We start from the raw sequence: 25,459 nt of genomic DNA, 5'->3' as shown, positions 1-25,459 counted from the left end.
CATCTGGTTCTTCACCTTATATTCTTTCTTTTGTTTTTTTTTGTCACATTCATTTGCTGCCTGATTTTTATCTACTTCTGGTTTGATTTCCATTCCTGCTTAACTCCAATTTGTTTCTGCTAGTTTAAGCAGAGAAGTTATATTACATTTATTCTCCTCATGTTTCAAACTTTTCACTACATTTGGGTCTTGTGAGGTCAACAGATATGTGTGGAGTCCCACAATTGCAGATCTATACATATAATCAATTCCCTCCTTCGGAATGGGGATGGTAGAACCCACACTGTAAAAGTAGCATACTCCAAATCCAGCTCCAGACAAGTGACATGTGGAGTACCTCAGGGTTCAGTCCTGGGGCCGCTCTTGTTTGGCATCTACTTCTCTGAAGTACAGGTCAACACTAAGGGACTCTGGCTAACAAAGTTTGCAGATGACTGCAAACTGGGAGCCATTATTGAATCCCCAAATGATGTGGATACTCTACAAAAGGGCCTTACAGAAACAGATGCTTGGTGCCAGAGCCATGGGCTCAAGCTCACTGCCAAGAAATGTATAGTTATCCCCTTTGGTAAAAACATGTATCCATGAATTACCATATAGGTGGCAGTACACTAAACACAGAAAGTGTGATAAGAGACTTAGGGACACAGGTGGACAGTGGTCTCACCTTTGATAACCACATCACCACAACAGTCAGGAGATCCTTCTATGTGGCACACCTCATCACGAAGGGCTTTTCATCCAGAAAAAAGGAGGTCATTGTCCCACTGTACTCATCCCTCATTAGACCCATTATAGAATACAATGCCCCATTTGGTATGTACCTCTCAAGACATCTGCAACAACTGGAAAGGCCTCAGAAATACCTCACTAAAAGAATCACAGGCCTAAAGCAGATGCCCTACGCTGACCACCTTAAAAAACTCCAGCTATACTCTGTCGCATATCGTCTACTCAGAGGCGATCTCTGCTTAACATACAAGGCCATGTCAAACCCAGAGCTGTTGGACATGCTACACTTAAAGAAATCCCAATCCCTCAGAGCTACACACTCCAGGGATCTAAACCTTGTCATCACAATAAACAAAACATGCTGGAGGGATAGGTTCCTGACCCAGAGACTCCCCAGACTCTGGAATAGATTGCCCATACATGACAAGCAGAGTGCCTCTTTGGACCTCTTCAAAAGGAACCTTGATGATTGGATGGGAGAAAGGAAATTCAGTCGCCCTGCTAGACAGGGGTCCAGGGAATTAAATAATGTGGGAAGAAATAGCCAGGGAATTGTTATGGCTAGGCTTGTATAGGCCCTAGGGCTGATAGCCTAGTACCAACCTATGAACCTATGAACCTATGAATATATAATCTTGGAATACACTGATTTTTATAAATCATTTGGTGAGCATGAAGCCTATTTCTTGCTTTCCTATCTAATCTATCCAACACGTTTTGGGACCAGTAAATCACTCTAAAACTGGAAATTAGGATAGGAAGAGCAAACTGGTTTATAGCGTGGATTTTGTTTCTAGATGTCAGTGCTGTTTTCGGGATTAATTTAAGTCTACTGAGGTATTCCTTACTAAGTTTTATTCACATTTTTTCGTGTTTTATTGTTGATCCTTCATCAGTTCCCAAATATTTATACACTCCTTCTTGCTCAAGTTATTTTATATCACATTTTTGTCCCAAACTGATGTTTTCCTGGTGTTGCAGTTTTCCTGCTTTAAAGGTCACTTTTGCACATTTATCAAGACCAAATGACATTCTTATATCATCTGAAAAAGTTTTGAGACCTTGCAGTTGTGCTTTGAGTTCCTCATGTGATGAGCTATATAGTGTTAAATCATCAACAAAGAGAAAATGAGAAGTCTTTACACTTTTCTGTTTTCTAAGAGCCAAATTATTGCCATGGCCTAAGCTGTTAAGTAGACAGCTTAATTGGTCAATTGCAAGGCAGAATAGCAGCGGTGACAAAGAGTCACCCTGGAATATCCCCCTTTGGGTTTTTAACCCTGGGATAATAATTTGTCCTTTATCATGGCTTAATTGCAAAGTGGTGTACCACTCTTTCATGGTCACTGTAATGTAGTTGATCAGTGTAGGATGTATCTCATACATTTTTTAGTACTCTTTAATCCATGAATGTGGGGTACTAGCAAATGATTTTTTGTAGTCAATCCATGCCACACTTAGATTCTTCCCCTTTTTACAGTTTTCCACTATGACTTTATTTAACAACAAATGATTCCCTTGTTCCATATGACTTTCTTCTTTTACCCTTTTGTTCTACTGCCATAATTGAGTTTTCTTCTAAATGACTATAAACTCCATTGGCATTAGTCACAGTGTATACTTTGTACGTTGTCCGAAGGCAAATTATTGGTCTATAATTTTTAGGGTAGCTAGCCGGTTCACTCTTAAGTAGGCACATTGTTTTTCCTGTTGTTATCCAGGTTGGTGTCTTTTCGGGGTGTGCATATAACTAGTTCTTACTTATGGCTAAATCTTCATGCAAAGATGTTAATACTTTGAGCCAAAAGTTAGGTACTGCATCTGGGCCTGGAGTTTTCCAATTAGAGGCTTTTCTTAACTTTGTTTCAATCTGTCTGGCTGTTACTTCATCCCATTTCATATCCTGTTCCTTTAAACCTCTAATTCTTTCTTTAACGTCTACTATCCATTTAGCATCTTTGTTATGTTCCACAGGGTCTTCGTAGGTACTTCTCCAAAATGTATCTATTTATTCTTTTTTTGGTGGTCTTTCAATTCCTTTTACCTTATTTCCCAATTCTCTATAAAATTTTTGGGTTATCAATAAATTGATTATTTTGTACTTTTCCTTTATATTTATCTTTGTATCTTCTAAGTTTTTCCACCTGTGCTGATATTTTTAGTTTGTTATTTGCAATAGTGCATGATAGATCCTGGTCTGTTCTAATACCACACATTGCTTTTATCACATCTATCTTTCTTAGTATTTTTGTTGACCTATTCCCTCTTCTATAATCTTCTAACAGTGACACTTTTTGCCTTAACTGCTTTATAGTTTTCTCTACTTGATATTTCCATGATGGTATTCAATTTCTCCCCTTCCTTTCCCTCACTACCTTGTGTTCTTGTTGTAGAACTTTATCAGTTATTAATTTAGCTGCAGAGTAATATATCCCTTTTACTTCTGTTATATCGCATGGATCTATGAACAGTTCAAATTACTGTGTTCATTAGTTTTATCAGACTTCTGGCTTTTTGGGTTTTATTAACTTTCCGCAGTCTATTTCTTTCATTGATCATGATATATCTGTCTATATCTATTAAATGAAGCAACCCTTCTCTTGGATCATTTTCTACCAAACTGAGGGCACATCCCTTATTTTCCATTTCCTGCTGGCATTTTATAGAAGGTTTTACAACATCTTCCTGTGGACATTCTCTTCAAATTCATACTGTGCCATCAATTGCTCTAGCATATGGGATTTCACTGGCCTATCACTCCTCAACACTGACTGCATCAAAGTTTACAGAGTTCCCTGTTCTTTCCCTTGCTGTCTAGCTTCAAGTGAACATTTATACCAGTTTCCTGTGGAAAGCGAAAGCTCCAAATTATCTTCATATGGCACCTAACCAATTGCTTCCTGTTCCAGTGGTTTCCCCTTAATTACCCATTACTCTATCCTGTTGTGGTGCTTTCTGAATTAGATTTTCTACACTGAATCCTTCACTTTGCAGGTACTCCATAACCTCATTTTCTATTTCCTAAACGTCTTCATTACAGATCTCCTTTTCTACTTTTTCTCTTAGTCTTATCTTTTGTATTGTAAAGTTTTACATGTCTGGAATCCTTTGCCTGTATGTCTCTTCAAATATCTTTGGTGCTGCTCTTTTTGTATTGGTTAGTTTTGCATTCTCCTTTACATAAATATTACACCATATTAAATTTCTTTTTCTTTCCCATGTCCATATTTCTTCTTCAGATGTTTCCTGATCTTCCTGTTTCTCCCTACTTTGGGGACTCACTCCATCCTGCTGTGATGTAACCTGTGTTACACCTTTTACACCATATCCTTCACTTTTCAGACCCTCTGTAACTTCAACTTTTATTTTTTAACATCTGTTTTACTGATCATCTATTCTACATACCATCTTTATGATATTATTTTTTTATTGTGAAAGTTTCCATGTCTAGATGCCTTTGCCTGTATTTCTCTTCAAATATCTTTGGAGTTGCCTTCTTTACATTGATTAATTTGGCTTTCTCCTTTGCATAAATATTGCACCATATCAAATCTCTCTTTCTTTCCCACATCCATATTTCTTTTTTATACTTTTCAAACATTTCTAGGTTTTGTTGTTCATATTTTCATACTTCTTCAGATACTTCTTTTTCCAAACAGATCAATTTTTCTTGATTTATATACTGTTTTTCACAAATATGTTGTATTAATGAACACAGATTTTCATTTGAAGCTTCTGACAGTTTTTCTTGTGGAAGTATTTTTCTTTCCTCTAATTTCTCTCTATATAATTTTGTATATCATGTTTCTGGAATTTCTGGGCTTTTTGCATAATAGTAACAATACATAATTTCTTTTTTATCCTCAATAGTCCACTTTATCATCTTTATGGCTCTTCTTTGGCCTATCAGTTTTTGTGATTTTTATGGACTGCTACTTCCTTCTATAACAGGAGGGCCATCCTACCCCTAGGCCTGGTCTGGCCCCATTCTAGTAATGTTTCTGTAGTTTGAGGATAATACACTGTCATCTTTTCCAGTCCTGGAACCAGTGCGCCTACCAGGCTTAGGCATTTTTTTATCCTGGTTCTTGTACACCCAGCTACCTTTTTTAGTTTTTGACCTACTTCTGTCCATGATATAGGCTATATAAATACAGTCTATATATCAGCGTTGCCTTGGTGACATTTTGTGAAAACAGGGTCCACCTTGTGAAGGTACTCACCAAAACTTGAGGATGAATTCAATTTCAGCACTATTACTACTCTCCTTTGCTTGCTGAATTTTTATCTCTCCATTCAGATCCCTCTTCAGTTTGGACTCCATATCAGATGTATGGATCTGCTGCTGTTATGCAAGGAAATATAGTGCACTAATTGGACAGATGTAACATTCACATGGGACTACAGATACCCAGTTCAATAGTATGTGTTCCTTAATATTCACTAGGTCTCATGGTTGGAATATTCACTGCATCAGTCAAGGGATATGTTAAACAGTGCTCTCACATGATATTTGGACTACTATATCTCCCAACAGATCATGTGCCATTGTTCCCCCACCCCCAATATAGCAGTGTACCCATACAACTGCTTTAACAGAAAATCACCTACGTTATATCAGTGAACCAGGCAGTCTCAGGGCTGTGACATAGATATCGCTCACATCATTATATGTCACTGCTCACACAGGGTAACATTGTACATATTTATGGTGTTGATTGTGTGATGAATGACTCCTCTCTGTCTGATGACCTGAGTGGCTCAGTGGACTAGGGAAGCTAGCATGGGTGATGGTGTTGATGGTGTTGATGGTTCTAATTTGGAATTAATCACATCTTTTGCATGTGAGGTAGTAGTATGTTGGTATTTTCACAGACTGTTATACGTCGTAGTGCAAGAAATCTGGACAAAACCAGTAAGATTGAGGGAACAAAGGCCCAAACATAGGGACATATTTCAGATATTGTCCCCATAAACCTAGAAACTTACTGGAATTAAAGGTGTTACATTATTATATATGTTTTGAAGGATATAATGTCTGAAACACAAATGTTTGTAAGTAGTATAATGTAGTGACATCAATATTCAATAATTCATCAGAAAACCACAAATGTATAAGGAACAGACCAAACATATGAGGCAAAACTCTGGACATTCTCTGGAAATCAGGACAGTTGAGAGGTATGCAGACTGGCAACCTGTTGGTGGTGTAACATTACCAACCACAGTCACAGAATAAGTTTAGCACACAGCTGGGGAATGCTGTGGACAGTTTGAGTGAAGTGCAGTACTGCAGAAACAGGGCAGATGTTAATGTCTGTAGCATACAAAATCCCAGACTGAAGTACAGGTAGGTGTAGACTGCAGTCACCTTAGAAGTACTGACAGTCCCACTGGGCATGCTCATACACTTAATTAATATCAGCGCAATTCTGTTGGCCCTTCATCAAATTGACCTTTTATGTATAAATGTCCATACATATAGACCTATATGTATACAAATCTATCTGTCTCTATCTCTCTCTGACATGCATAGTACATCTATCGCTATGTAGTGTCAAATAGATATGTACTGATATATATATATATATATATATATATATATATATATATATATATATATATATATAGTTATATATATTAAAATGATAACCCCCCCATATATCTACATAACACATATACATATCATACACATACATGCAGTTACAGTTATATATACATCCCTGGTATATACAGAAATATGTGTGTGTGTGGATGTCTGTATTGTCCGACATACCCTAATAATGGTGAGTAAATCTACACTATCACACAGCCATACTGTTGCTCAAAGGATCCAAGCTAAGGGTGCGACAATACAAATTCCACTTACCCACAAACCCCTATGCCTGCTATATGTCACCGTGTAGACAGATGCTGTAATGTATAATGTTGTCAATGGATGTATGGACAGCGCAACTTGTCCCTGCCCACAGGTTTGCCTATGTAACTGCATGCAACCACATATGACCATACTGGTAACTGTGCATACATAGCTAGGATAATTACAGTTATCCCACTGCTAGGATACTAGATGCAGATAACAGTATGAAGCAATATCACACTGCAGATCAAAGATGCTGGTCAACACAGGCCTAGTTTGTGTAATGCACAAGTATTGTGCCTGCAATCACACATACAACAGACTTAACATGTTGTGCATGCAATAAGTACTGTGATCTATAGTGTATAAAACTGCATCCCACTTTGTGTTTGTGTGTGTGTGTGTGTGTGTGTGTGTGTGTGTGTGTGTGTGTGTGTGTGTGTGTGTGTGCACGTGCTCATGTGCACATATGTGTGTGTGTGTGTGTGTGTGTGTGTGTGTGTGTGTGTGTGTGTGTGTGTGTGTGTGTGTGTGTGTGTTTGTGTATGTATGTGTTTATATCTTCCTGCAGAAGAACAGTTATACCCTCATGGGCTATCCACCTGCAATGGTTATGCAGTTTTTGGCCCTATAATTAGCTACTAGCTTCCAAAGCACCCTCTTCTACAAGACCTGATGATGTCAGCCATCTTAACATAACCAGCTGACAATGCAATATTGGGCATAAGCTGTGGTGCATGCGATAAGTACTGTTATCTATAGTGTGTAAAACTAAATAGGGAGGGGTTCTAATTTCACTCATGCCCACTTAGTGCATGTGTATATATGTATATGGCATAACCCTGGTAGCCTAGAGATATGTGGGGCTTTGCAATATTTTATTTGTAGTGGGTGATGTGACCACAACAAGGCCCGCGTATGTCATCAAGCATAATATGTCCTAAAATGATAGTACTAGTTCTAGTCTCACTCCAGCCCACTTGGTGCATGTGTATATATCCACATGTCCCTTGTTAGCCTAGATATATGTGGGGTTTTGCAGTGTTTTATTTGTAGTAGGTGATGTGCCCCCCCAAAGGACTGACCACAACAAGGAGTGCATATGTCATCAATCATAATATGTCCTAAAATGATAGTACTAGCAGACATGAGGTGTCTTGCATGCACCACGTACTGTGATCTGTAGTACGTACCATTACATAGATAAGTGTACACACCTACATACAGCTAACCTGCACTAGGTTTTTGCCTTGGTGTGTCCTGTACGCACTGATTGGAAGTGGTGCTAGCCTCAATGTAGCCATGTGGTTGTGTGAGCCTGTTAGAACATTTTACAACATGTTATGGAACATGGGACGTATGAATTGAACACAAAGAGTACTGTAATCTTCGACTGTCACTGGGCGGAAAGATGTGGATGCATTCACTGTTGTACAAACAATACTCAATCAATAAACCAGAAATAGGCACTGGAGACCAGCAGATCCAACACACTAGTACTTTAATACAAAAACTCAACAAAACAAACACACAGCACAAGAAACATAAACACAGTTAAAAAACTTCCCTTTATATTTTTGTTTCAATGAACTTCATCAGTTGGGCATATATATCCTAATTACCTCTTTAAAAACCTTTTCCCTCTTAAATTAGTCAATGAAATACTTGAATCAATTAATTTCCAAGATACAAGAAGACATAATTTTAAATAATAAAACATCATAAATAAGTCATACATTTAAATATACATGTTAAAAATATTTGTGTCAACATGAGCAATAAATCAATGTAATAAATATAAATAAATCACACTTATAAAATATCATGTTTTAAAAAAATATAAAATGTATAAAAATGAAAGGAATAAAGTGCAATACTGAACTGGCACCATCTAGTGGAGAAAATTGTGAACCAAATATTCAAGGAGTAAAATCAAAATGTTCCACTTGATAAACGCTTCCTATCAATCTGCTTTAATCATTGCATACGATAGTGAAACTAACTTGGTGAAACGAGTTATAGAAAATGAGTGGAACAAATTTGTAATGTTATCAGATTTAAATGGTATATTTGATAAACCACTCAAATGTGTATACAAAAAAAGGTGAAATATTAAAAACATTTTAGAAGGAGGTTCACATCACAACAAATACGGAATTTTTACCAGTAATAGAAAAGGTACACACAATTGTGGAAATTGTCCTCAATGTATTTATATACGGACTGGTGACACTTCACATTTGAAATGTAAAAACAAATGTATATCAACTAAAGGGTATGCAAATTGTAACACCACAGATGTGATATACATTGTTTTGTGTAGTCCATGTGACTCCTTCTATGTGGGAAAGGCAGATAGAAAGTTAAAACAAAGACTGTATGAACACAAATATGATATAAGGAAGAAAAATGAGAACAATGCCCTGTATAAACACTCTCTGTTATGTGAAAAAGCAGAGTATCAATTTCTAGTAATAGAGGTGGTCCCAATAGACCCCAGGGGTGGTCCCTTGGAGACTAGACTTGAGTACAGGGAATTATAGTGGCAACTATTCCTGGATGCTTGTAATTATCCAGGGTTAAATTATATGGTATCATTAAAACTTGTACTAATGCTTAGATCTGTAAAACTGTAATATTTAGATGCATTCATTTTATCTATTGTCTGTTTATCAAGTGGAACATTTTGATTTTACTCCTTGAATATTTGGTTCACAATATTGTCCACTAGATGGTGCCAGTTCATTATTGCACTTTATTCCTTTCATTTTCTACATTTTATATTTTTTAAAACATATTTTGTGTTATTTGTTCATATTTATTACATTTATTTATTGTTCATGTTGACACAAACATTTTTAACATCTGTATTTAAATGTACACAATACTATATGACTTATTTATGATGTTTTATTATTTTAAATTATGTCTTCTTGTATCTTGGAAATTAATTGATTCAAGTATTTCATTGGTTAATTTAAGAGAGAAAAGTATTTTAAACAGATAATTAGGATATATATGCCAATCTGATGAAGTTCTTTGAGACAAAAATGTAAGGGGAAGTGTTTTAACTGTGTTTATGCTTCTTGTTCTGTTGCTCATTTCATTGTGTTTTTTGTATTAAAGTACTAATGTGTTGAATCTGCTGGTCTCAGGTGCCTATTTCTGGTTTATTTGTTATATTTTTGGGCACTTCAAACCACACACTTTACAGTTTAATACTCAACCAATACTGACCGAATTGGCACCTACATCCCACACTGGCACTGGTATACTGAATGTGGCAGTTATCACAACTATCATTGTGTGCAATGGCACCCTTACCATGTCACTACACAGGTGTATCGTGCAACTGTAGCAGCCACACAGGTTCCAAGGTACACCAATACACATTGTAGAGAACATGTCCTCTGGAGTCCATATCAGGACCGTACATGTGTAGCCTCTCTCCAAAATGCTTTGGCGGGGATGTATGTGGATCCATACAAGGAGGTGTCAGTTTCCACTGTGTACCTCCTGTGTCCATGACAGGACTAACACATGTGTCACCTGTGCTACACACCAACAACATCACTATGGTATGTGTAGTACATCCTGGTGAGACAGGTATGTAATACTAGCAATACACCCTACATGAAATGACCCCCCCCCCCATGTATGTCATGCCCACATCTGCTATGACATACATCATGTGCAGGTTACACATTGGGATGCAGAACACAACAATTATAACTGTTACTGTGCAACTATTGATACTGGACACAGGATATATGTAGATGCAGCATCTCCAACAAAACCCTGGTGGCACTTATGAAGGGTATCAGACCTTATTACAGATTAGGGATGCACGAGTATGCTGAATGCCAACACTGTCCTTGTTAGCCTGTTATACACATATGAACCTATGGAGCCATGCAGTTATAGTGCTGTACCTTGCTGCCATATGTCAACTGTGCTGACATGCCATCCTGTGCTGCTTTATTTCTGCTGTGTATCCATAGGTTATCCCAACAGACTCCTGCAACAGAAACATAAACAGGCCAGTGACACACCTGTCATTGTGTAACTATACAGCCAATTCAACAACATACAACATAAGGGCCACATAAGGTACACAGATGTATATGGTGTACCCGTGACAAATGCCATCATGCAGTATCTCTTGTTAACCACTACAAGTGGCAAACAAACACTGCATTACACAAGTATATTTTAAGCAATGTAGTCACCTAGTCCATCAGACCCATAGCTGCATTTCCCTGCATCAATGTCAAGGATGACAGGGATGTTGCACAGGTATCATCACCTGCACAAAGTGTTGTTTGGGGATGCAGGAGGCCTAGGCTGTCCCAAATGCTAGACAGCATGTGTGTAAGTTGGGGGGAGCATGTAAGATGGATCATGAAAAGGTGCTGTGTGTGTCTGTAGGTGACCTGGATTTGACAGTGGTGTGTGAATGTGTGCGTGTACACAGTCAAGCTCAGTGCTAGCCCTACACATGTGTATGTAAGACAGATTTTGACTGTACATGGTAGAACTGACAGTTCACTGTCTCCAGCCCCAAACACGGTAAGTGGCTCTTTCAGGAATTGCACTAGAACCTCCATTCCCAAGGTCAAAAGTGGTGCTAGTACCTGACGGTGACTTCTGTCTGCTGGGACTGTGTCCCCCATGGGACCTCCCAGGACCATGAGCCCATGGACTGCCATGTTGTGTTGTGGACAGCAGACTTCCCTCTGTAGCACTGGATGTATTGCCACTATGGGAGTATGAGTGTGCACAGCCACATGGACTCTCAGCAGATGGTGTTGCTGACCTATGTCCATGGGTCCTGACCTATGTCCAGGGGTCCAATGTTCAACTCCAACCACATGTTCCAGCACAATGTGTGGTCCAAGACAGACACTGTCTCAGTCCACCATCTGTCCACTGTATCACTGAACTGATCCAAGGTGTCCCCAATGCAGTGGAAGCTGTCACCGATGTCAGACTGTACTGCAGCTTAAGCATATACCTGGTGTTCTGTTCAGAATGTGTCTGTGCCTCCGTGATTGCCCGAAACATGCGCTGGGTGACCTGTGATGTGACACCTGCAACAGGTAGTGGATGGACAGTAGGCATCCTACAAGCACCCTTGTCAGACTGTACTGCAGCATAAGCATATACCTGGTGTTCTGTTCAGAATGTGTCTGTGCCTCCGTGATTGCCCGAAACATGCGCTGGGTGACCTGTGATGTGACACCTGCAACAGGTAGTAGATGGACAGTAGGCATCCTACAAGCACCCTTGTCAATCAGACTGCTATGGTCAGTGTCTACACTCCTTGGAGCAATAATTGCCACACTTTCCTGTTCAATTTCTCCACCCTCTGACTGCCCAATATCTGTGGCCTCCAGGGATGTGGTATATGTGGGTGTAGAGACTGTGTGCAGTGACAATGGGGGAAAAAAGTGATATCTACCTCTGCGACAGATTCAGCCCCTGCCACCCCAACCTGTGCCTCACTGTGGCCACCATCATCATTGGTTTCTGAGGAGACACTGACATCAGGTTGTGGGGATAGTCTTCAACCCTCACGTCACCTGCAATAAGAATGAAAAAAAAAGCAATACATTAATACCTGCACTACTGTGCATGAAAAGAATCCAGGACTCACAAGAATGAAGACCCACAACTGGCTTAGTGGTCAAACAACTTCCTTCTCCTCCTTTGTCCATAAAGCAGTACCTTGGACAAAATTCAAATACAACACAGGACCTTTATAACCATCACTTGAAGTAAATCAAATCAAACATGATCAGTAATATTTACCTTTTAATTACTCAGTATGACACTATAATTGAAAAAACAACACATAAAACTCAGTACAACTCTCTTAACAATTATATGGAAATACACATTTCATTGCTTAATGTGTTTGCCTTTAACCTATTATATTTTAAAAGGCATTTTAGATACCTTTCTGCACTTAACCTTTCTGCTCTTACCTGTAACTGCCAAAGTGTATCTGTTTGTTGAACGACACTCCTGTCACTACCCCCTCTCAAAATCTTAGGTACCTCTTCCAGAATGGCATTTAAAAACATCCTATGCTGTTTACACACATAATTATGTTTACATAGGGCATTATTCTGGCCCTTAACTGTACTAGACTATAACTGTTCCTTAACAAAACAAATGTTATACTTACCAAGGGCAGGACCACGTCCTTGGGCAATATTTGACAGACCAGTGAAAAGCTGAGGGTGGGGTAATGCCATTACCACTGCATTTTGTAGCACAGCAAGCTAATACTTCCATATATCTCACATTTACAGTAGCTACTGTGTTACTTGTTGTATTAGTCCCTATCTGCGTATGAGTGTATACCAAAGGTTACACCCCCAAAAGAACAAAGACCTGACCCCACATAAAGGTATCTACAGCGTGACACACTGTCTGTTGTAGTATTACAATGCTGATCACAGTAAGCTTACCTGCACGCTCCTCAGCTGTGGAAACTGTGTTGCCCACCTCCACAATGTATGGTGTGATGATTGCCTGGGAGCTATCACATGTGCCTAGGTAAACCAGGAATTCCTCGGTGGCCAACAGTTGTTGTTCCGCTGCAGATCCTCCACCAGTGACAGCATGATCCCTGGCTAAATCCACTGCCTGTTGTCATGCAGTATAAATCATATCAGTTGCCTGGTGTCAAAAATGGCTCATATGTCATGCCCTGCTGGCCTATGACATTCACTTCATCAACACTCCAGTCTAAGGCCAACCACCCAATAACAATGACCAGTGCCAGACAAATAACAGTGTGCTATAACAACCACTATGAAGGGGCAGTCTAACAACAACAGTGTGCCACAATGACAAAAGACAATGCAGACCTGGAGTATTGTACATCCTCTGTAGGTTTAACACAGAAGGATATCAATGGCATGTCATTACAACAGGTGTAAGATGAGCTTACTGCTGTAATCCCTATTCCCCATACCTGTATCCTCCTATCTGTACCCTGTTATACACAAAAAGAGTTACATACCTGGTGGAGTGCAGTACTCCTATGTTGAACTGTGTGCCTGTAAAGTTCCACAAAGGCATGCTCTGTGTGAGTAAGGTCTCATACAGAATGGTTCCTCATAGCCAGCTGCCTGCCTTTTAAACATGCTCCAAATCAGCAGATGATGGCCTCTTAAATAATCTATCTTTCTAAAATGCTAATTGCCACCAAAGCAGCTGAGTTGCACTATCATTAGCCAATGACCTGCAAGCACTGTGCAATATATAAGGCCTTCATGTAGACCTGTGCTCCTTTCTTAGCTGTTGAGATGGACACTACTGGGGTGAGGAGACTACATCGCCGCATAGGGTAGGTCTACAGCAGAAACCGTTACATAGAGCTGTGTGTTCCACAGGCTGCAGCTGCTGCTGCAGGTAATAGACATAGGCAGAGAGTGCAAACACTTTGGTTACAGCAAGCTGTAGCTGTACCTGTGTCAGCTGGGTCAGCTTTGTTGTAGAGGCAGTGCCAGGGTGACGGTACCCTTTCAACTCCAATTAAGGCATGTGTTTAAAGTACATAAGTTAGGCAACTGTGTCAATAACAGAGTACTAGGTGGCATATAATACTGCTATACCAACTTGTGAAGTGTGTCCATACCTGCAGGCCTGTGACTTCATGCACTGAAAAGCAGTTATTTATTTTTCAGTGCTTTGTGTGGATGAAGAGTGCATTAGTGATCCATTAATTGCTGTCTTCATAATAAAGTAATTGAAGCTATGTTTAATATTGATTGAATTTTTATAATTTTACATTGTTTGAATTTGCTTACTTCTAGGTTCATAGGTTCATAGGTTCATACTAGGCTATCTGCCCTAGGGCATTTATAAGCCTAGCCAGAGTGTGTTTGGCTTTCGTCACCCATTTTAAATTAATTTTGCTATGCCCTTTTTCGAGGTTAGTATACTGTGCCTCTGTCTAACAGTGACACAGAAGTGATACCCGGGGTAAACCTATTATCTCCCATCCACTCATCAGGATTCCTCTTGAAGAGAGTCAGTGAGGGACTCTGCCTAACCTGGACTGGGATTTTATTCCAGAGTGAAGGGAGCCTCTGGGTTATGAATCTGTCCCTCCAGCATGTCCTATTTATTTCAGTGCTGAGGTTCAAGTCTCTCGAGCATGTAGCTCGATGGGATTTGGACTTTCTGAGGTGCAGCATGTCCATTAATTCCGGGTTGGACATGGCTTTATACATCAGGTACAGATCACCTCTGAGCAGGCGGTATGTCACTGAGTAGAGCTGGAGTTTCTTTAACTGGGCAGCATATGGCATCTGTTTGAGCCCTTTGATCCTCTTGGTGAGGTACTTTTCAGGTCTTTCCAGTTGCTGCAGGTGTCTGGTAAGGTACATCCCAAAAGGGGCATTGTACTCAATTATGGGCCTGATGAGGGATGAGTAAAGAAGCACGATGACCTCCCTTGATCTAGATGTGAATCCCTTCATGATTAAGTGGGCTATATAAAATGTTTTTCTAACCACTTTGGCCACGTGGTTGTCAAATGAGAGATTGCTATCAACTTGGGTCCCCAGGTCCCTAATTACTTCTTCTGTTCTTAATGGATTACCACCTATGTGGTAACTTGTGGGCACTTTGTTTTTGCCAAAGGGGATGACTATACACTTTTTGGCATTTAGCTTGAGGCCATGGCTCTGGCACCAGTTGTCTGTTTCTATGAGGCCCTTTTGGAGGATGCTTGTGTTGGCTGGAGAGCCGATTATGGCGCCCAGTTTGCAGTCATCTGCGAACTTGGTCAGCCACAGTCCTTCCATGTTGGCCTGTACCTCCGAGAAATATATACCAAACAAGAGAGGTCCCAGGACTGAGCCTTGTGGGATGCCACTTGTAACTGGTTTGGAGTCTGACATGACTCCATCAATTCTAAACATGTGGGTTCTGTCCTTGAGCCAGTTTGCAACCCATCTAGTGACATTGGGGTTTATATTTAAGCTGGTGAGCTTATCTATAATGCCCGAGTGGGGTATTGTATCGAAGGCTTTTGCGAGGTCCAGGTAGGCTGTGTGGACCACCTTCCCCTTGTCAATGACCTTGGTGACTGTTTCAAAGAAATCGACCAGGTTTAAGAGGCAGGATCTGCCCTTAACAAAGCCGAACTGGGTAGGATCCAGTGTCTGTAGGTCCCCAATATCTTTATTTATGAGGTCCATGATGATCCTTTCCATAGCTTTGCAGACCAAGCTAATCAGGCTTATGGGGCGGTAGTTTCCAGGATCCGTTGAGGCACCACCTTTGTGGAGAGGGACTGCTGTTGCTGTACGCCACTCTTTGGGTATATATCCTCTAGTAAGGCTGAGATTGAACAGTAGTTTTATGTTTGGGTTTAGCTCTTCTTGGAGTGCATGTAGGATGCAGCCCGAGACACCGTCTGGTCCCATTGATGCTGTGTTTTTTGCTTTGGAGAGGGCGGCTCTTACCTGAGCATCTGAGATGTCAGGGGGGCTGCACTCTGCTGGGATAGATATTTGCTCTTTTGTTGGGGGGGGGGAGTTTGCGCTGAACCTGTCAGCTAGGATGTTGGCAATGTCTGTGGGTTAGGTGTATTTTTTGTCATTTTGGACTAATTCTGAGCATATCTGGGAATTCCCACCCAGGTTCCTAACATAACTAAAGAAAGCCTTGTGATAATCCTTAGTGTCCTGAGCAATTTTTCTCTTGAAGCTGGCCTTAGACGATTTTATGAGTGCCCATAGTTTTTTGCTAATACTGATCAGAGATACCTTCCTTTTTTGGGATTTTGCTCTGTCATGTAGTAGCTTCCTCTTTCTATTGTATAGTTTGTTTATGGCTGGGATCCACCAGACAGGATGTCTGCCTTTGGAGGATTGGGTCTTTGTTTTATTTGGGATTGCATGATCCATGCATTCCTGAAGGTGTTCATAGAATGCGTTTATAAAGGATTCTGTGGTCTGGGCCGTATTTTCCACAGACACGGGGGCTTTGAAGGATTCCACCTCGGTTTTGAAGAGTGTGAAATTTGCTTTAGAGAAGTTTTTCACTGTGGTTTTCTGGGCAGGGGGTGGGCCGGGATGTGAATATCCAGTGAGATTAGTTTATGGTCTGATCTTACCAGTGAGGGATACACTTCTGGTCTGGAGCATAGAGTCCCCATGTTGGTGATGATCAGGTCCAGTATGTTTTCTCCTCTTGTGGGAGTGGTAACAAGTTGTTCCATAGTATTTGAGTTTATAAATTCTAGGAACCTTTGGGCTAGGGTGTTGGAGCTAGAGTAATGCTCCCAGTCTATGTTTGGGTAGTTGAAGTCACCCAATATAAAGGTGTTTGGAGAGACCTTCATATTTTCCAGTGTTCTCAGGAAGGCTGAGTGGGATTCCTGGTTTTGGGAGGGTGGTCTGTAGCAGGCTATAAACTGGAAGGCAGTTTTACCCACTGTTAGTTGCACATGGTTAGTCTCTGATGCTTCGTGCTGTGCCACCAACCTGGAGGTGTGGGTATCTTTGACGAATATTGATACTCCCCCTCCTTTTGTGGTTCGGTCCAAGTTTTGGGGCCGAAAAGCATGGTATGAGGTATAATCTGGTAGTACTGGTGTGCTCTCGGGAGTCTTGAACCAGGTTTCTGTTACTGCACAGATATCGATGTTCTCCATGCAAAGGAGAGTTTCGAGTGCATGCATCTTGTGGTTTAGACTTCTGGCATTGACTAGCATTACTCTTAGTTTCTTATCCCTTGTGATACCTATGGAGGTGGGTTTGTCTTTTGAGCCTTACCTAAAAAAGGCACTATGGGGTAGCAAGAGCATTTGCCAATATCCGAAAGCCCAGGGGTGACAGGTGCAAGCCGTCCCTAATGAAGCATTGTGGCTTGTGGAGCATGTCATCCCAGGCTGACAGGCACTGGATCCCCTTTGAATGACACCAATTCTTAAGCCAATTGTTGAAATTGATCATCTTGTCTTCATATTGCGGCATCATTCTTGGTGAGGGTAAGATGCTACTCAAGGTCAGGGTCATACCGGCCTGGGCTACGTGCTCAGAGAGCTCCTCTATGTCTCTTTTCATGTAGTCCAGGGAGGTACATCTCAGGTCATTCACACCAGCATGGACAATGACTGAGTCATATTTGTACTTGCCTTGGAGTGACCTGAGTGCTTGTGTTATGTGGCGGATCCTAGCGCCCGACAGGCAGCTCACCGTGACCTTCTCCTTGTTCAGCCTGGTGAGCGGGACATCAGTGTGCCTGACGATAGAGTCACCTATTACAAGTGTATCAGGTCTGTTTGTATCATGTCACTGCCACTTTGTGTATAGAAGTGACTCCTATAAATATTGTAACCATTTTGTTAAAACAATTTTGTTCTGTGATTACCTTGTTGCATTGTGCATTGGAGCTTTTCTCCCCAGGCCTCCAGTGAAAATGAGCTCTGCTCAGCCCAGTGGACTTTCCCGGCAAACAAATGTCAATAAATAAATAACTACATACATACATAAATAAATAAATGCTGTAGAACACAGGATTTGAACCCAGGACTGTGTATGGCAAAATTTGCTGGAAGCAAGGCATTTAACAGACTGAGCTACAGAGTCACTACTACAGCACCTCTGTTTGCAAGATATAGGTGCACACATACAGGCTGCGACAAACATTTTCTACACCCATCAGTATGTGCATGAATTTATATGTATGTATTTCTGCACCAGAGTCCCAGTTGAACATGCATTTTGCCATGAATGCCTTAGCAGGTGACTTTCTACATGTTGCTGATAAAAGGGCACAGGCCTCAGTTACATCCATTATCATGTATTTGGCTGTCTAGTGTTCTACTATTGCACCAGAGTCCAAGGTACACTGCCATTTTTCCCATTACTTTTTATTCCAGTTTGCATGGCATGGGACACAGCTCTGCTGAAACACACATAATGACTGTAATTGGCAATTATTATGTTTTGTTTAAACTATATGTTTTAAGTAAGAGTTGTGTGGCACGGTGACTTAATGCAGTGTGCTGCAGGTGTGATGGGCTCAGGTTTGGAACATGGAAGAGGTGTTTATTTTATACACGTGACAATGTTAGAAACACATACAGTCATTAAAGCTCATACTGAAAGGCAGGGAGGGATGTGCAGGAATGGTGTAGGAAAGAATCATAGCTATCCATTACTTATACAGCAATAACTGTGCATTTTGACAGATTTGTAGATGAATTTGGATTCTCAAACACAAGAGAAAGGGGTGAGGACAACAAAACTGTGTTGTAAAGCAAATTGGAATGAATTATGTATGTCCAGTGGGCACGTGTGCAAAATGGAGAGCAATGTATGGGACAATATTTTTTTTTGTGGAGGAGACTGGTGCTCATTTATTTTCAAGGTTTGAGTGGAATGTTGGGGAAGGGACATAGGTATGTGGGGAGGGAGTAAGTTGGGCAGGTGAGAATGCATTTGCAAACAGACAAGACAGACAAGACAACAGACAGGGGCAGTGTGTGACACATGAGGGGGTTGAGCACCTTGGATAGGGAGGGTGCTGTGGAATCTGAGTCCCATGTGCTCCAAAAGGTAGCAGCATGACTCATGTCCCCACTCATGGGACTGGTCGACACTGCTCCATCACTGCCCCAAGGGTGGCAGTGCTGGAGGCTGGGCACCGGGGCATGGCTGCCCCATTATCGTGGCCAGCATGCCCTCAGTCTGGTGCAGGCATTGGTCACAGCCACAGTGGGCTATCCTGCACACCACGACTGGCAGCAACACCCTGTCGTCCACCACTCCCAGAGGGGGGCTGTTTCCCATCCCCTGAGGCAGTACTACCCAACACCACAGGTAGTGCAAGGGAAGCAGAGGAGGCAGCACCAGTCTGGGTCCCAGACATGCTGAGACCCAGTGCCACAACCAGAGGAGGCAAGGTAGGGAGATCAGCCAGAACAATCCTACCTTGATGCGCTGTGGTAAATGAGGTATAGCAATACGTTACAGTTAGTAACAACCAAACCATTGTTAATATTAACAGAGTTGAACATCATATTTATTCATCCAAATACATATTGATGTATATTATGTGCACACAACATTAAGTAACATAATAGTCACTATGGTAACAGCATGCCAGTACGAAGTTAACCATAAGGCCAACAAAACATGCAAAACAAACATGCAACTGCAAACCTCACACATAGATACACAAAGACATATTCAGAGGCTCTAAATAAAAATCTGCAGAAACCGCAGAGACCTCCAAAACAGACACGCAAGCAACCTATACCCACTAACACACTGAAATCAACACATAACCTCCAAAACCAGTGTGCCAGACAACCGCAGCCCTTAAGGCAAAACACCATACCTAACACACTTGTAATAGGTGACTCCATAGTCAGGCACTCAGATGTCCCTTTCACCAGGCTGAACAAAGAGAAGGTCACCATCAGCTGCTTGTCGGGTGCCAGAATCTGCCACATTACCCACGCACTCAGGTCACTCCATGACAAGTACAAATATGGCTCTGCCATTGGTCATGTTGGTGTGAAAGACCTCAGACGTACCTCCCTGGACTACACGAAAAGGGACATAGAAGAGCTCGCTGATCATGTAACCAAGGCAGGTATGACCCTAGCCCTAAGTGGCATCTTACCCTTATCAAGAATGATACCTCAGTACAAGGAAAAAATTATAAATTTCAACAATTGGCTAAGTTTCTGGTGTCATTCAAAGGGGATCCGGTATTTGTCTGCCTGGGATGACATGCTTGACAAGCCTCGATGCTTTGCCAGAGATGGCTTGCACCTGTCACCCCTGGATTCAGGATACTGTCAAAGGCTCTTGCCACCCCCATAGTGCCTTTTTTAGGCAAGGCTCAAAAGACAAATCCAACACCTTAACAAGTACCAGCGACAAAAAACTAAGGGTCATGTTGCTCAATGCTAGGAGTTTAAACCTCAAAAAGCACTCTCTCAAGGCACTCCTCAATATGGAGAGTATCGATATTTGTGCAGTAATGGAGACCTGGTTCATGGCTCAAGAGAGCACCCCAGTGATACCAGGCTACAACTCATATTACACATTTCAGCCACAAAACTCAGACCGAAATACAAAGGGAGGAGGCGTATCCATATTCATCAAGGATAATCACACCTTCAGACTGGTTGCAAAGTATGATGCTTCGGAGGTCATCCAAGTGCAACTTACAATGGGTAAAACTGCAATTCAGATTGTAGCTTGCTACAGATCACCATCCCTGACCCAAGACACCTACTACTTGTTTCCCGTGATACTGGAAAACACGGGGTGATTTCAATTACCCAAACATTAACTGGGAAAACTACAGAAGTACAAACACCTTTGCTCAGTGCTTCCTCGAATATATAAACTCAAATGCCCTGGACCAGCTTATTAGCACCACCACAAGAGGTAACAATATACTGGACGTGGTTATCACCAACATGGGGGATAAATGCTCCACACCTGTGGTAAATTCCTCATTGGTCAGATCAGACCATAAACTCATCACCCTAGATATCCACATACCACCCTCACCCCCTCCCAGGGAAATCATGGTAAAAACCTTCTCCAAAGCAAACTTTATGCTACTCAAGACAGAGCTGGCAAATTTTGTTACTCACATGCAGAATGTAAATATGATGGAATCTGCTGTATCCTGCACAAAAGCACTCTACAAGCACTTACATGAGTGCATGGACCATTCTATCCCAAATAAGACCAAGACCAAAAAGAGGGAACCAGTCTGGTGGACCCCGGCCATAAATAAGTTCTACAATAGAAGGAAGAAATTATTACAAAAAAGAGTAAAAACCCAGGAATGGAAGGGATACCTGACCAGCCTTAGCAAAAAGCTAAGAACCCTCATAAAAACCTCTAAGGCAAACTTTGAAAGAAAAATCACAACAGACACCAAAGACAACCACAAGGCATTTTTAGCTATGTCAAGAACCTAAATGCAACACTCAGATCTGCTCTGAGCTACAGCATAATGGTTCATAAGTCATGGAACCAACTGATATTGCCAATATATTGGCAGATAGGTTCAGTGCAAACTTTACCCCACCCTCACCACCTAGAGGGCCCATATCCATACCAGATGATTGTGCTGCCCCTAAAATCACAGACACCCATGTGAAAACAGCACTCTCCAAAGCAAAAAAACACAGCATCCATGGGACCTGATAGCATCCCAGGTGGCGTGATACATGAATTCCAAAATTAATTAATCCCGCACCTTAATACCATGTTTAACCACAGCCTCACCTCAGGCTATGTGCCCACAGAGTGGTGCATGGCAACAGTCATCCCACTCCACAAAGGAGGTGCCACCACTGACCCCAGGAACTACCAGCCCATCAGCCTGATAAGCCTAGTCTGTAAGGCCATGGAGCGCATCATCATGGGACTCATAAACAAAGACATCGGGAACCTACAATCTCTAGACCCTACCCAATTTGGGTTTGTAAAGGGATGGTCATGTCTCCTTAATCTGGTTGACTTTTTCGAAAAGGTCACTCAGGCAACAGATGAAGGGAAGGTGGTCCACACAGCATACCTTGATCATGCCAAGGCCTTCGATACCATTCCCCATTCGGGAATTATAGACAAACTTACTAACCTAAACATAAACCCCTACGTTACAAGATGGGTTGCCATCTGGCTCATGGATAGAACCCATTCGGTGATAATAGGGAATGCTAGATCAGATTGTTACAAAGCGACTGTTGCCACAGAGGACTTGTAAAAACACAGTTTTAATATTAAAAACCGACAAAAACAAAAAATAGCAGCAATTGATGCATAAAAGTACATACACTAAGCACTTTCACCCAACTATTCTGTGGGTTTCTTCAGAGTGATCAGACTCCAAACCTGTGACTAGTGGAGTACCACAGGGCTCAGTATTGGGACCTCTCCTGTTCGGCGTCTATTTCTCTGAGGTACAAGCAAACATAAAGGGATTATGGCTAACAAAGTTTACAGATGACTGCAAACTGGGCACCATAATTGAGACTCTTACTGATGTAGACATCCTTCAGAGGGGTCTCACTGATACAGATACGTGGTGCCAAAATCAGGGCCTCAAGTTAAATGCCAAAAAGTGCATTGTCATACCTTTTGGGAAAAACCAAGTACCAATGAATTACAACATAGATGGCATAGTGACCTCTCCTTCTACAACCACATCACTAAAGTGGTTAGAAAATCCTTCTACATGGCCCATCTTATCACAAAAGGGTTTACATCTAGGAATAAGGAAGTTATTGTCCCCCTTTACCCATCACTCATTAGACCCATAATTGAATATAATGCCCCATTCATGATGTACCTTACAAGACATCTGCAACAACTGAAGAAGCCTCAAAAGTACCTCACAAAGAGGATAACGGGCCTTAAACACATGCCCTATGCCACAAGGCTTATATACTCGGTCATATACCGACTACTCAGAGGTGACCTATGCCTAACATACAAGGCTATGGCTAACCCCGAATTGCTGGAAATGCTCCACCTAAGGAAAATCCAATCCACCAGAGTTACACACTCAAGGGACATTAACCTAACAGCAACAATAAACAGGAATTGTTGGAAGGACAGATTCATGTCCCAGAGACTCCTCTTGCTCTGGAATAAGGTCCCCATATATGTGAGGCAGAGCCCCTCACTAGCCCTCTTCAAGAGTAATCTTGATGAGTGGATGGGAAACAGGAAATTCACCCCAGGAATTATAGCTGTGGCGCTGCTCAACAGAGGCGCAGGCAACTAAACCTCATGGGAGGTGAAAGCCGAAACATTTTGGCTAGGCTTAATTATGCCCTAGGGCCAATAGCCTAGTACCTACCTATGAACCTATGAACCTAAGTTTAGCAAATATGTTAATATTCAGTCATAATAATAAACAACAACAATAAATAAAGATAAGGGGTGGGGAGAGAGAGAGAAAAACTTACTGCATTACTGCCATTGCAGATTATATCCATGAATACACTGAAATATATACTGTACAGGTGTGTAGTGTTTATTTTATTTATTTATTTATTTTATTTACATTTGTTAACCGGGCTAGTCTAACTGGATATATTTCCATTTTCAGCAGAGGCCCGGGGAGAAAAGCTCCACATAGAGACAAATAGTTACATAATACAGAAAAGAATAATATGAAGAGATAAATAAGTTTACAATACTACACTCTACGAGTTTAATACATAATGTGAACATGATTCAAAGTTAAATTAAACAATTTTGAGAAGAAAAGATAATTGGCAGGCAAACAAAGAAAAGACATTCAAACTTAAAATTTTATTATCTACTAGAAAAGAGTAGAGAAGGCAGGACATCCTTTGTAGTGAAGGTAGTGTCATGGTAAAAAAGCATTGAGAAAGGTGGTAGGCTACCAGGAGAAGGGAGTGGGAATGAAAGGAGGTAGAGCAAGTTTAATCAGGGTTAAAGCAAGAGCATAACCAGTGCTTTTTAAGGTATAATTTGAGTTTTTGCTTAAAGAGAGCCAGGGATGGAATGGAAGTAAGTTCAGTAGGAAGATGATTCCAGTACTTACCAATGGTGTTGGAAAAAAGGGAGGCACCAGCACAGTTATTAGTTTTAGTTAAGGATACTAGAAGTTTATTTGAGGAGCGAAGTGAATTGAGGTTGGTATAAGGAGTAAAGAGGTTGGATAGTATTGGAGTATTATTGGGATGGTAGAAAATCCTATGGACAAATGTAAGTTGGGAAAGAAGCAACGAGTTTTCAAGTTCAAGCCAGTGAAGTTGTTGTAGGTTTAGACAGTGATGAGTTCTAAATTGATTTCCGTTGTTGATGTTGATGTTGATGTTAGTTTTGACTACACTGAATACAATTCTCCTATAACTGATGTAGCACATACATACCTCTCAAGCTGTTAGCATGGGTCAGTATGGGCCAAGCAATGACAAATGCAGGTACAGCACTACACAAAACACTTTCACATACTGTGGACTTATATACCTACCCAAGTGTTCTTTAAATGGATTTGGAAATACATTGCATTTCTGTTCACGCTTTATCTAATTATGTGACAGATGGATTAGGCTGGTTTAAGTACATTATGAGAAAGTGTGACACTTGAGAGGCATATTTGTGTAGAGTAAGTAAACTAGACAGCTTTCATGCCTTAGTCGGCAGGCATGGGAGTAGAACCCAATACCTGGGACTGCAGGGGACATCTGAAAATAATGGATTAATTAACTGCAGCAACTTAGTATAGACATGCAAGGGATACAGCCATACTGGGATGACACAGCTTTATTTATGACTCAACAATGCTGATGAACACATTCTTGGTATTGATGTTAACATTCTTTGTAATCTATACACAATACCTGCTCATTATATGGCATATCTCGCCCATATATTTGTTGTATTCCTGGTGAGAGAGAAAATTTGAGCATTATATGACTGATACTACAGCTTTAGTGATACATACCACTGGATTCGAACCCATGACTGTGTGTGGCAAAATGTACTGCATACAAAACATTTAACAGACTGAGGTACTGAGTCACTGCTGACTTCTGAAAGAATGATACATGTCTGGAGATCACCTGGCATTATACTATGAATTGAGCAATATAATTTACAATACATTTCTGTGACATTCTTGTACTATTACAGTGTTATACTAGATTGCAGGGACATTAGAACACAAATGCATGGAATACAACCATACTGTGTACATTAATAAAGCCGTACTTTAGCATCAACGCTGCTAGTGACCGAATTTTATTGTTATTGGTTTGAAATATCTGTGATGTCCACAAACAGCATCTGCCCATGGACTTGGTTACCTCAATATAACTCA

This window comes from Protopterus annectens, chromosome 1.part1 (assembly GCF_019279795.1).
Source record: "Protopterus annectens isolate FY-2018-M chromosome 1.part1, PAN1.0, whole genome shotgun sequence".
In the NCBI taxonomy this organism is placed as follows: Eukaryota; Metazoa; Chordata; order Ceratodontiformes; family Protopteridae; genus Protopterus; species Protopterus annectens.
The sequence above is the reverse complement of the archived record's forward strand: the minus strand, read 5'-3'. Positions refer to the sequence as shown.